The sequence below is a fragment of the Schistocerca nitens genome, chromosome 2 (genome assembly GCF_023898315.1).
Source record: "Schistocerca nitens isolate TAMUIC-IGC-003100 chromosome 2, iqSchNite1.1, whole genome shotgun sequence".
In the NCBI taxonomy this organism is placed as follows: Eukaryota; Metazoa; Arthropoda; class Insecta; order Orthoptera; family Acrididae; genus Schistocerca; species Schistocerca nitens.
Window position 1 is genome coordinate 110,120,509 of NC_064615.1, and position 12,758 is coordinate 110,133,266.

Here is a 12,758-nt window from a genome sequence, read left to right on the forward strand (position 1 = left end):
ATAAATGACTTGTATCTCTGTATTCCTGAATTTTCCTGCGCTTTTTATACTTCCTTTTTTCGCCGATCATCTGAAGTCTTTCTTCTGTTACAGTGGTTTCTTCGCAGTTACCTTTCTTGTACATACGTTTTTCTTTCCAACTTCTGTAATTGCCGTTTTTAGAGATTTTCATTCCTTTTCAATTGAGCTACCTACTGAGCCATTAATTACCACAGTATCTATAGCCTCAAAGAACTTCAAGGATATATCTTCGTTCCTTAGTAATTCCATATTCCACTACTTCGTGGATTGATTCTTCCTGTTTAGTCTCTCAGGCTTCAGACTACATTTCACAACACTAAATTGTAATTAGAGACTAGTCTGCTCCTGGGTACACTTTACAATCCAATATCTGACATCTGAATCTCTGCCTAACTCTGATGTGATCTAACTCGAATCTTCCTGTATCTCCCGGCCTTTTACAAGCACGAGTGTACTTCCATCCTCTTGTGATTCTTGAACAGAGTATTCGCTATTATGTACTGATATCTATAGCAGAAATAAATTGTTGTTTCTCCTTTCTCGTTGGTACTACCAAGCCCATTTCTACTCCCCCCGCCCCTCCCCCTACAAGCACATTCCAATCGTCCATGAGCATTAGTTTTTCATTTCCCTTTAGGTACTGAATTACCTGTTCAATATCCCCATATAATTGCTCTCCCCCTTCATTTTATGCTTGTGATGTTGCTGGTGGTGGTTTGCTGTCGATTCTGATGAGAACTGTCCTGTCACTGAACTGTTCACAGTGACTCACTCTCTGCCCTACCTTCCTATTCATAATGAATCCTACTCCCGTAATACCATTTTCTGCTGCTGCTAATATTACCCTATACTCGTCTGACCAGAAATCCGTACCTTCTTTCCATTTCACTTCACTGACTCCCGTTACGTCTAGGTTGAGCGTATGCATTTCCATTTTCATATTTTCTGACTTCCCTATCACATTCAAACTTTGACATTCCGCGCAATATTTTTGTCACGGTCACATCCCCGCTGACGGTCCCTTACAGGAGATCCGAATGGGTGACTAGTCCGGAAGCTTTTGCCAATCGAGAGATCATAATGACACTTTTTCAATTAGCAGCTACATGTCCTGTGGATACATATTGTGTGTCTTTAATTCAATTGTTTCCATAGTCTTCTGCATCCTCGAGCCGTTGATCACTGCTGATTCTTCCGCCTTTCAGGGACAGTTTCCCACCCCAAGGGCAAGAAAGTGCTCCGAAACTCTGTCTACTCCTCCGCCATCTTTGACAAGGCCGTTGGCGGAACGAGGGTAACTTCTTTTGGTGGACGTCTTCGGCACTCATTGCTGATGATTTTTATTCAAAATTTAAGCAGGGGTGAGACACGATCCCAGAACGGAGAATGTTGTGATTACAAAGACACTATCCGTAGAGCACTAACACATTTCGCCCATGTTACTATTTATACACAACTACAATCGTTTTTCCTGTATCACTCGTAATCATACTATAATTCACTATCTCGTATAATCTTACTCACTTAACAGATAATTCATTTATCTAATTGTTTCGCCACTTAATAGATAATCCATTTATCTAATTGTTTCGTAACTATACTTATTCTGTTAACAAACCGTTCTACTTTTATTTGACTGACAGGTGGTTCATGAGAGGGTACAGTCTTTCGCTTACGACAGATGTAGGCAACACAAAGCCCAACCAGTACAGTCATAGCGCTAGAGGCTGTGGCAGTTACGGTGAAAACAGTCTGGCGTTGATCTCGTAATACTGTTGTGTGTGTTGAACCATTTGCTCCACAGCGATTTGTTCCTTTCACGATGCTATGAATTCGTCTATAGAATGTAGGAGGTTTCAAGTCTCGTTTCGGAAGGCTATGTTCTAGGCTGACAACACATCTAGAGGCTTCTCCGCCCAGTATATCACTGGCTGAGTCAGATTTACGACAGCTATTCCAGTGACTTCAGTTGAGAGACGGATTGTAGTACCCGTTGTCACAGGCGGTACCATTAATTAACATTCCTACGCAGTGTGGGCTCTTGATTTGCAAGATTGGCACGAAAGTATGATTTTTCCTGTAAATTCCTTAATCTATGATGTTATTTGCCTTACTCCTAACCCAGAAATTAGTGCGAGGGCTTTAAAGGTGCCAAATTCCACCTTCAGACATCTGTCAGAAACTGACAGAGCTCACGGAGTAACTGTGCAGCACAAGCTGTTTGATGATTCGTCTGGTTCGACGTTCCTAGTACTGTTAGGTGCCATTGTGCTGTATGATCAACTGATGACTTCCAATCAACGTCACCATCCGATTTACTGAGCATCCGTTTGTCCGATAGTCTCGTGACACGAGATTCAGCAGATAGTATAGTACGAGGGTAATCCCAAAAGTAAGATCTCCTATTTTTTTTTTATAAGTATAGAACTCTGTTTGTGTGGCAGTTGGTCACACTGTTATGAAGAGCGCTTCACGCGCTGTGTGTAAACATGCGCACGCCGCGCTGAGGCGCTCAGTCTTGGCTCGGCAGCCGTTGAGAATGGAGCTCCCGTTGGATGTTACCGCCAAGTGCGAATTGCGCGCAGTTATTCGGTTTTTGAACGCAAAGGACACTGCGCCGATTGAAATCCATCGACAATTGACGGAAGTGTATGGTGAGTCGTGCATGGATGTCAAAAATGTTCGTAAATGGTGTAGAGAGTTTGCAGCTGGTCGGACCGAAATTCACGACGAACAAAGGAGCGGGAGACCATCAATTTCTGAGTAGACAGTGTTGAAGGTTGAGCAAAGCATGCGTGAAGATCGGCGGATCACCCTGGATGATCTCTGCAAGTTGGTTCCTGAGGTTACCGGAAGCACCGCTCACAGAATTTTATCGGAAACATTGAACTACTGGAAGGTGTGCGCAAGATGGGTGCCACGCATGCTAACTGAGGACCACATGCGGCAACGAGTTGATGCTTCCCGCGCATTTCTTCACCGCCTTGCAGCCGAACAGGACAACTTTCTGGACTCAGTTGTCACAGGTGACGAAACCTGGGTGTACCAATTTGCACCTGAGACCAAGCCACAATCACGCCAGTGGAAATTCAAACAAACACAGTCTGCCGGTAAAGTCATGACAACCGTTTTTTAATATCGGAAAGGGATATTGGTGGTCGACTTTATGTCAACTGGGACCACAATTACCGCTGACAGGTACTGTGAGACTCTGAAAAAACTCAAACGGGCAATTCAGAACCGGAGAAGAGGAATGTTGAGCAAGGGCGTACACATTCTCCATGACAACGCTCGCCCACACATCGCTCGGCAAACCGTTGCTCTCCTGCAACAGTTTCAGTGGAACACAGTCACCCACCCACCCTATAGTGCTGACTTGGCGCCCAGTAACTATCACCTGTTCCCTAGGTTAAAAGAACATTTGGCCGGCAAGCGATTCAGCTCCGACGACGAGGTGAAAGAAGAAATTCATAACTTTCTGAACAGCTTGGCGGCGAGCTGGTATGACATGGGTATACAAAAACTGCCACAACATCTACAAAAATGCATACATACAGAAATGGTGATTACGTCGAAAAATAGCTAAGTGTACAAGCTGTAAACTGATGTAAACCATTGTAGAAATAAACAGGTCTACGTACTTATTAAAAAAATAGGAGACCTTACTTTTGGGATTACCCTGGTAGTTAGCGATCTCGCACCCGCATCGTCGGTACGCACGTACAAACGGAAGCGCTTTGTTCGCCATCGGCATGTCGCAATGCGAGACGAGGTTCATTCAACGTTTTTCTTCCCATCGTTGTCAAATCATGTCCAGTTTGCGGCCCTTAGCCTCAGCGGTGTCACTGCCTTTTTCGTGACGTCATGTATTCTGCATACCACAAACCTGGACACCTCGTGAGTGTCCGCCTTGGCCGGCGTGCAACAGTCACATCGGCCGTCAGCACGCTACTTTGCTGGTGCTCATAGCAACAGCAGGGAGGACACAGCGTCTCATGTTGCAGCTGGACATTAATGGGACAATGGCGGATTTCCAGTTGTACACAGGCGCAGCTGTGTCTGTAATTAATGGGGACACTTACCAGAGCACTGGCTTCCCGTAGTTGCAGTGTCCTCAGAGCAAAGTTGTGATGTACAGCAGGCAGTCGATTCCATTGCAGGGTCAGATCGTTGTCCAACCTAGGTATAAAAATGTGGCTCGGCAACTAACCTTGTAAGTAGTCAGCCCCTGGACGACAACTAACATTTTTGGGTTCAAATGGCTCTGAGCACTATGGGACTTAACTTCTGAGATCATCAGTCCGCTAGAACTTAGAACTACTTAAACCTAACTAACCTAAGGACATCACACACATCCATGCCCCAGGCAGGATTCGAACCTGCGACCGTAGCGGTCGCGCGGTTCCAGACTGTAGCTCCTAGAACCGCTCGGCCATAAAATTTTTGGTCTAGATGATTTTGCACTTTTTGTTTTTAAAATTCAGGACCAGGTTAATCGAGTTTCAACTGTGATCCCATTCACAGAACTTGATATGTTGTGTGTACAATTCAAGCAGCTACTTGAACCTACGTTAGGTTGTCAGCAGGATTCCATGTCCCTGTATCCTGAAAGCAGTGACCAGTGCCTATGTTTTGTAGAGTTTGTCCAATGAGTTTCGCCATGCGCGAGCAAGTTAAAGCGGAACTAGATAGGTTGTAAAGTGTGGGTGCTATATCTCCATTATCGTAAGTGAAGAAATCTAATGGATCACTTCGCATTTATAGTATTCTTACGCCTACCGTTAATGATCAAGCAAATGTCGATTTGTATCCACTTGCTCATCAGAGGAGCTGTTGGCTAAATTAGCAGGCAGTCATTATTTTTCAAATCTCTCTCTCTCTCTCTGATGCCTACTTCCAACTGCCTATTGATAACCAGACGAAACAGCGTTTAGTGATTAATACAACATTTGGCATGTATCGTTAAAATATTTTGCTATTTGAAGTTGCAAGTCTTTTTGTGACGTTTCAGAGATATTCTGATCTGAGCAACGCATTATTTAGATGACTTGTCAGTAACTGGGGCCATGTGGGAGCAGTACCTGCGCGACCTACAGATGTTCTTTGAATGATTCCAAGCCCTTGGTCTGCGATGTCGCCTCTATAAATATAGTTTCTTTGAGCCAAGTATCAAGTACTGGGACATATGTTCAGGGGAGATGAGCTCACATCCAGACAAGATCATGTGGACGCGATCACTAACTTACCAGTTGTTCCTCAGCAAAGTAAAATATAACACCCATCTATTCCAAATGCAGCCTATGTTTCTCATCCACTCAAACAATTGCGTAAGAAAGGTGTTAAATTTGTTTGATCAGAGGCAAGTTACAAGGCTTTCATCCAACTTAAAAATTGCCTTAGATTGGCTCCTCGTTTAGCACTGTACAGCCTGGCATTCATGTAACGCTTGCCACTGGTGTGTCGAATTGTAGCATTGCTGGCGTGCTGTCCCACAAATACGTCAACGGCGTAGAACAGTGCACTGCATTTGCATCTAAAACGTTAAATGCTGAGCTGAGGAATGGTTTGCAAATCGGGAAGGAAGCAATGGCTATCGTATATGGCGTCCTGAAGTTTCACATGGATCTTTACAGTGGCAAGTTTAACGTGATCATCGATCTCAAGCCCTTCATTTCGCTGTTTGGCCCCCTTCCAAACTTCCCAATAAACAAAGGGCACATTATTATTAAGCAGAGACCTTGAACGTGTTATCTCGAAACGGCGAAGCTGGTGGAATGTTCACGTGCTACTGTCGTGGGCATCTACGGAAAGAGGTAGATGGGCAGTGAAACTACCACTGGCGCTAAATGGTTGGAAGTCCATGACTCTTCACAGGATGTGAGGATCGGAGGCTTGTCTGCTCCGTAAAGTAGGATAGATGGTGATTTGTGGCAGTGGTTTGAGGAGTATTATACTGAACTCCCCGTTAATGTCTCGGCGTCCAAATTCGCCTGACGTAAATCCTGTGGAACCTATCTAGGTCGCTAACAGGCGCCATCACCGCGTACGCCCGCTATTTACGCGAATTGCATGACCCGTGCGAAGACATCTTGTTGTGTACATAGTTCCGCGTAGTCAGCGCGTACACAACTTTCCCACTAGAGCACGCCCCGCTAAGCACAACAACGCAGGCGCAGCGCTCGTCCGTCTCCGCACTACGAGATGGCGTTGTCTTAGAGACGGACCAAATTATGCCTCCGCCGATCCGCGTATTAATATGTAACGCAGCCAATGAGATTGCTGCTAACATAGGACCTTTTCTCCTCGCGCATCACACTCGCGCAGTGATACCTGAACGCTCGAGGTAATATAATGAGTGTACAGACCTCCGAGTAGTCAGTCTGCATTAGTCTGCATTAGTCTGTACCAGTCAATAGTCAAGTTTCAGTCTGCGCCTAATAAGATTATCATATTCCTGTACATAGCCGTGAAGAGAAATGTATAGACACTTTGTCGAGTATCAGAGATATGTGAGAATAAGATTAATGTACCAAGACCAAAGGAACAAAAGATTGTCAATTGTAAACAGCATCCAGAATCAAGTTACGTAATGTCTATGATTTTTATTGCTTAAATAAATGTGTGTGAAAATTAAGCAAGTTCTGTTTAAAGTTGGTCACCGTCAATCTGCTACTCTAAGCGTGCAAGTGGCATTTCTATCGTCTGACCTAACGGCAGAAGATAAACACGCCACGATAAGACCACAAGACATATTGCTGACACTTGCCTACTTCGCTAGAGCGACATGTCAAATAATCTGATGGTGTGTGTACCGAACGTCTTACACAAACCTACCAAGAAACTATCGGATAAACGATCGGATTCCTAATACGCAGAGACAGTTATGTACACTCCTGGAAATTGAAATAAGAACACCGTGAATTCATTGTCCCAGGAAGGGGAAACTTTATTGACACATTCCTGGGGTCAGATACATCACATGATCACACTGACAGAACCACAGGCACATAGACACAGGCAACAGAGCATGCACAATGTCGGCACTAGTACAGTGTATATCCACCTTTCGCAGCAATGCAGGCTGCTATTCTCCCATGGAGACGATCGTAGAGATGCTGGATGTAGTCCTGTGGAACGGCTTGCCATGCCATTTCCACCTGGCGCCTCAGTTGGACCAGCGTTCGTGCTGGACGTGCAGACCGCGTGAGACGACGCTTCATCCAGTCCCAAACATGCTCAATGGGGGACAGATCCGGAGATCTTGCTGGCCAGGGTAGTTGACTTACACCTTCTAGAGCACGTTGGGTGGCACGGGATACATGCGGACGTGCATTGTCCTGTTGGAACAGCAAGTTCCCTTGCCGGTCTAGGAATGGTAGAACGATGGGTTCGATGACGGTTTGGATGTACCGTGCACTATTCAGTGTCCCCTCGACGATCACCAGTGGTGTACGGCCAGTGTAGGAGATCGCTCCCCACACCATGATGCCGGGTGTTGGCCCTGTGTGCCTCGGTCGTATGCAGTCCTGATTGTGGCGCTCACCTGCACGGCGCCAAACGCGCATACGACCATCATTGGCACCAAGGCAGAAGCGACTCTCATCGCTGAAGACGACACGTCTCCATTCGTCCCTGCATTCACGCCTGTCGCGACACCACTGGAGGCGGGCTGCACGATGTTGGGGCGTGAGCGGAAGACGGCCTAACGGTGTGCGGGACCGTAGCCCAGCTTCATGGAGACGGTTGCGAATGGTCCTCGCCGATACCCCAGGAGCAACAGTGTCCCTAATTTGCTGGGAAGTGGCGGTGCGGTCCCCTACGGCACTGCGTAGGATCCTACGGTCTTGGCGTGCATCCGTGCGTCGCTGCGGTCCGGTCCCAGGTCGACGGGCACGTGCACCTTCCGCCGACCACTAGCGACAACCGACAACATCGATGTACTGTGGAGACCTCACGCCCCACGTGTTGAGCAATTCGGCGGTACGTCCACCCGGCCTCCCGCATGCCCACTATACGCCCTCGCTCAAAGTCCGTCAACTGCACATACGGTTCACGTCCACGCTGTCGCGGCATGCTACCAGTGTTAAAGACTGCGATGGAGCTCCGTATGCCACGGCAAACTGGCTGACACTGACGGCGGCGGTGCACAAATGCTGCGCAGCTAGCGCCATTCGACGGCCAACACCGCGGTTCCTGGTGTGTCCGCTGTGCCGTGCGTGTGATCATTGCTTGTACAGCCCTCTCGCAGTGTCCGGAGCAAGTATGGTGGGTCTGACACACCGGTGTCAATGTGTTCTTTTTTCCATTTCCAGGAGTGTATTTCGTTCTAAAGATGGACAAACAGGTTATCAAGCAGATGGTCATAATGTTTTGGCTCATCAGTGTAGTTCATTTTGTGTGTATGTGTGTGTGTGTGTGTGTGTGTGTGTGTGTGTGTGTGTGTGTCTGTCTGTCTGTCTGTCTTGACGGGGATTCAGCTTTGGAGTTAGAGCAGAAGCACAGGATTATTTCGGTACAGCTCTGGATAGAAAGAAAGATTCAAGCTTAACGCCCCGACGACATCGTGGTTACTAGGGAAAAGGTTGGATTAGGAAAGGATATGGAAGGAAATCGGCCTTACCCTTTTACTGGAACCATATCGGTATATTCCTCGACCGAATTAGGAAATGTACACCTACATTTACACTCAGTAAAACACTGTGCAATGCATGGTAGAGAGTACATACCACTGCACCACTTTGTTCTAGAAACTTTCTACGTATGTCTTCACGGGATAACATGCTTCTATCTTCAACAGTGTGCAAAGTCAGTTCTTTGAGCCTCTTTCTGAAACTCTCCCCTTGTCTTGAACAAACCCCCTGACCATTCGTCCTGCCCCTCTTTCCATCCACTCAATATTCCTTGTCAGTCCTATTTGCACTACTGGCCATTAAAATTGCTACACCACGAAGATGACGTGCTACAGACACGAAATTTAACCGACAGGAAGAAGATGCTGTGATATGCAAATGATTAGCTTTTCAGAGTATTCACACAAGGTTGGCGCCGGTGGCGACACCTACAACGTGCTGACATGAGGAAAGTTTCCAACCGATTTCTCATACACAAACAACAGTTGACCGGAGTTGCCTGGCGAAACGTTGTTGTGATGCCTCGTGTAAGGAGGAGAAATGCGTACCATCACGTTTCCGTCTTTGATAAAGGTCGGATTGTAGCCTATCGCGATTGCGGTAAATCGTATCGCGACATTGCTGCTCGCGTTGGTCGAGATCCAAACACTGTTAGCAGAATATGGAATCGGTGGGTTCAGGAGGGTAATACGGAACGGCGTGCTGGATCGCAACGGCCTCGTATCACCATCAGTCGAGATGACAGGCATCTTATCCGCATGGCTGTAACGGATCGTGCAGCCACGTCTGGATACCTCAGTCAGCAGATGGGGACGTTTGCAAGACAACAACCATCTGCACGAACAGTTCGACGACATTTGCAGCAGAATGGACTATCAGCTCGGAGACCATGGCTGCGGTTACCCTTGACGCTGCATCACAGACAGTAGCGCTGCGATGGTGAGCTCAACGACGAACCTGGGCGCACGAATAGCAAAACGTCATTTTTTCGGATGAATCCAGGTTCTGTTTATTGCATCATGATGGTCGCATTCGTGTTTGGCGACATCGCGGTGAACGCACATTGGAAGCGTGTATTCGTCATCGTCATACTGGCGTATCACCCGGCGTGATGGTATGGGGTGCCATTGGTTACACGTCTCGGTCACCTCTTGTTCCAACTGAACAGTGGACGTTACATTTCAGATGTGTTACGACCCGTGGCCCTACCCTTCATTCGATTCCTGCGAAACCCTACATTTCAGCAAGATAATGCACGACCGCATGTTGCAGGTCCTGTACGGGCTTTTCTGGATACAGAAAATGTTCGACTGCTGTCCTGGACAGCACATTCTACAGATCTCTCACCAACTGAAAACGTCTGGTCAATGGTGGCCGAGCAACTGGCTCGTCACAATACGCCAGTCACTACTCTTGATGAACTGTGGTATCGTGTTGAAGCTGCATGGGCAACTGTACCTGTACACGCCATCCAAGCTCTGTTTGACTCAATGCCCAGGCGTATCAAGGTCGTAATTACGGCCAGAGGTGGTTGTTCAGGGTATTGATTTCTCAGGATCTATGCATCCAAATTACGTGAAAATGTAATCACATGTCAGTTCTAGAATAATATGTTTGTCCAATGAATACCCCTTTGTCATCTGCATTTCTTCTTAGTGTAGCAATTTAAATGGCCAGTAGTGTAGTATGAGTCCCACACTCTTGAGCACTATTTTAGGATGGCTCGTACTAGTGGTTTGTATGCAGCCTCCTTTCTAGATTGATTGCATTTTCCTAGTAGTCTACCAATGAACCGCTGTCTACCATCTGCTTTAGCTATAACTGAGACTGTATGATTGTTCCAATTAATATCTCTGGAAATCATTTTTGTATGAGTTGATCGATTCCAGCTGTGACTCATTGACATTATGGTGATAAGATACTACCTTTATTTCGTTTTCTGGAGTGCATTTTTCTATATTTCTGAGCATTTAAAGCAAGTTGCCAATCTTTGCACCACTTTCAAACATTATCTAGATCTGACTGAAAATTTGTGCAGCTTCTTTCGCTACAGATAACTAAGTCATCTGCGAGAAGTCTGAGGTTACTGTTAGTACTGTATGCAAGGTCGTTAATACGCAAGATGAATAGCAACGGTCCCAACACTTATCGCTCGATGTTCCGTCTACTTCAGATGACGTTCCATCTAAGATAACTTGCAGCGTCCTACATACCAAGAAATCTTCATTCTAGTGACAAATTTCGCTTGATGCCCATGAGCCGTGCCGCGTTCAGTGTCTCGCTTCACGCTCTCGCACTCGTCAATTTTGGCCAGAGAGGAGGGCACGGGGCGTGGTGGGAGTGACTGGAGAGGGTTAGAGGAACTTGGGCACTGACTGGCATGGTGCACTGAGAGGGAGCGAGTGGCTTTAACGGAGACAGTAACGGTTGAGTCGGTCACTGTTGTGACCGTCCAGGTCTCTTCTACTGATCCGTGGGTTCGTTGCCTGGTGTTGGCCCGAGTACGCGGGGCGTGATTTTTTAGAGGTTAACAAAGGCAACATAAACGGATTGAGTTTGGGCCGTCGGGCCAGCTGGAAGACATCCGCCGTACGCCTGCGAAATTCTTCCGCGGGACATCGTTTTGGAAAGCAGTTTAGTCCTGAGCAAATGGGAGCACATTTGGCTTCTGCTAGCAGCTTTTTCTGCGCCTACACCTTTCTGCATTACGAAGGGTGAGCAGTTTCGAGAACATTCTTCCTTTTAAATGTTCGTGTTCGGCGTTAAGCCGTCTGAAACGGTATCGTTGTACGCCTGTGTGTATTCCTTCGCAAGTGGTCTTTTGCAGCACCATCACCACGGCGTTTTGAAACTGGTGACTCCATGTTGCCTAGAGAGGGTAACAACATTAACGGTCGAGCTGCAATCACTGCTCAGCCTTCCTAACCTGAAGTGGTATTGACGTACGTATTTTCAGTGTGTTACTTTTAGAGTTTCCTTTTTCAGGAGAGTGACCATTGATTCGTGGACTGTGTGTTTTGGTCAATCGTTGGATCTCAGGAGGTATTTCCTATTTAGTTTCCGGTAACGTTGATAACGTTTCCGTAAACATGGTTTGGACTTCATTGCGAGCTGCATGTAGCTACTCGATCTCTGTGCATTCGTGCCAGAGCACAAGTTTTGTAACTGTTTGGTTGTTTTGCATGCCACCTTGTGCGGATTTGTACAAAGCAGTTAATAGATGCTTGAAGCCTTTGAGTGAACTATTTTCTTGTGTTGCCTCGTAGGCTGGCCATCGCTCATGACGCCATCGTAAACCTCGACAAGAATTAATAATTGTTTCTTCAAATGGTTCAAATGGTTCTGAGCACTATGGGACTCAACTGCTGAGGTCATTAGTCCCCTAGAACTTAGAACTAGTTAAACCTAACTAACCTAATGACATCACAAGCATCCATGCCCGAGGCAGGATTCGAACCTGCGACCGTAGCGGTCTCGCGGTTCCAGGCTGCAGCGCCTTTAACCGCACGGCCACTTCGGCCGGCCAATTGTTTCTTGTCTGTAGTGTAATTCTCAGCTGCTAAAATTGTGAAACGAACAGCTCCTGCCTCAGGCTTACGCTAATGAAGTGATCTCACTTTTTTTGCATGTGGCGCCGATCTTTAAGCTGGCTTTGTTTAATGAGTTATTACATTTTGAAATAGTTGTTATTACTCTGTTTTGCCTTTATCATGTGAGAGTGTTGTGTTAACTCTGTCATTGGTGGGACCCGTAAGGTTTGGAGTCGGAGCCTTGTCGCTGGAAATATCTTCGAGACGAGAGAATTTTTTTTTTTTCGGTCTGGAGGTTAAGAAAACTTGCCGACCGTAGAGCTTTCATTGCTTGTTGTCACTTAAGGCTAATTGGATGACTGCAAGACAGTTTGTGGCGACGTCTGGTCACGTTATTAGCCATTCTGTGGCTTCCTCGCAAGTAGAGTTTACTTATATACATATTTTTCCTGTTCTTGCTATGTGCTTTGCTAACTTCGATAACTTGTTGTGACCGCTAACGTTTCCAGTGATTTTTCTTACGCAAATGTCAAGAACACTAGTTGCTCACGCAAGTATTAACCTTATGAATAATTTT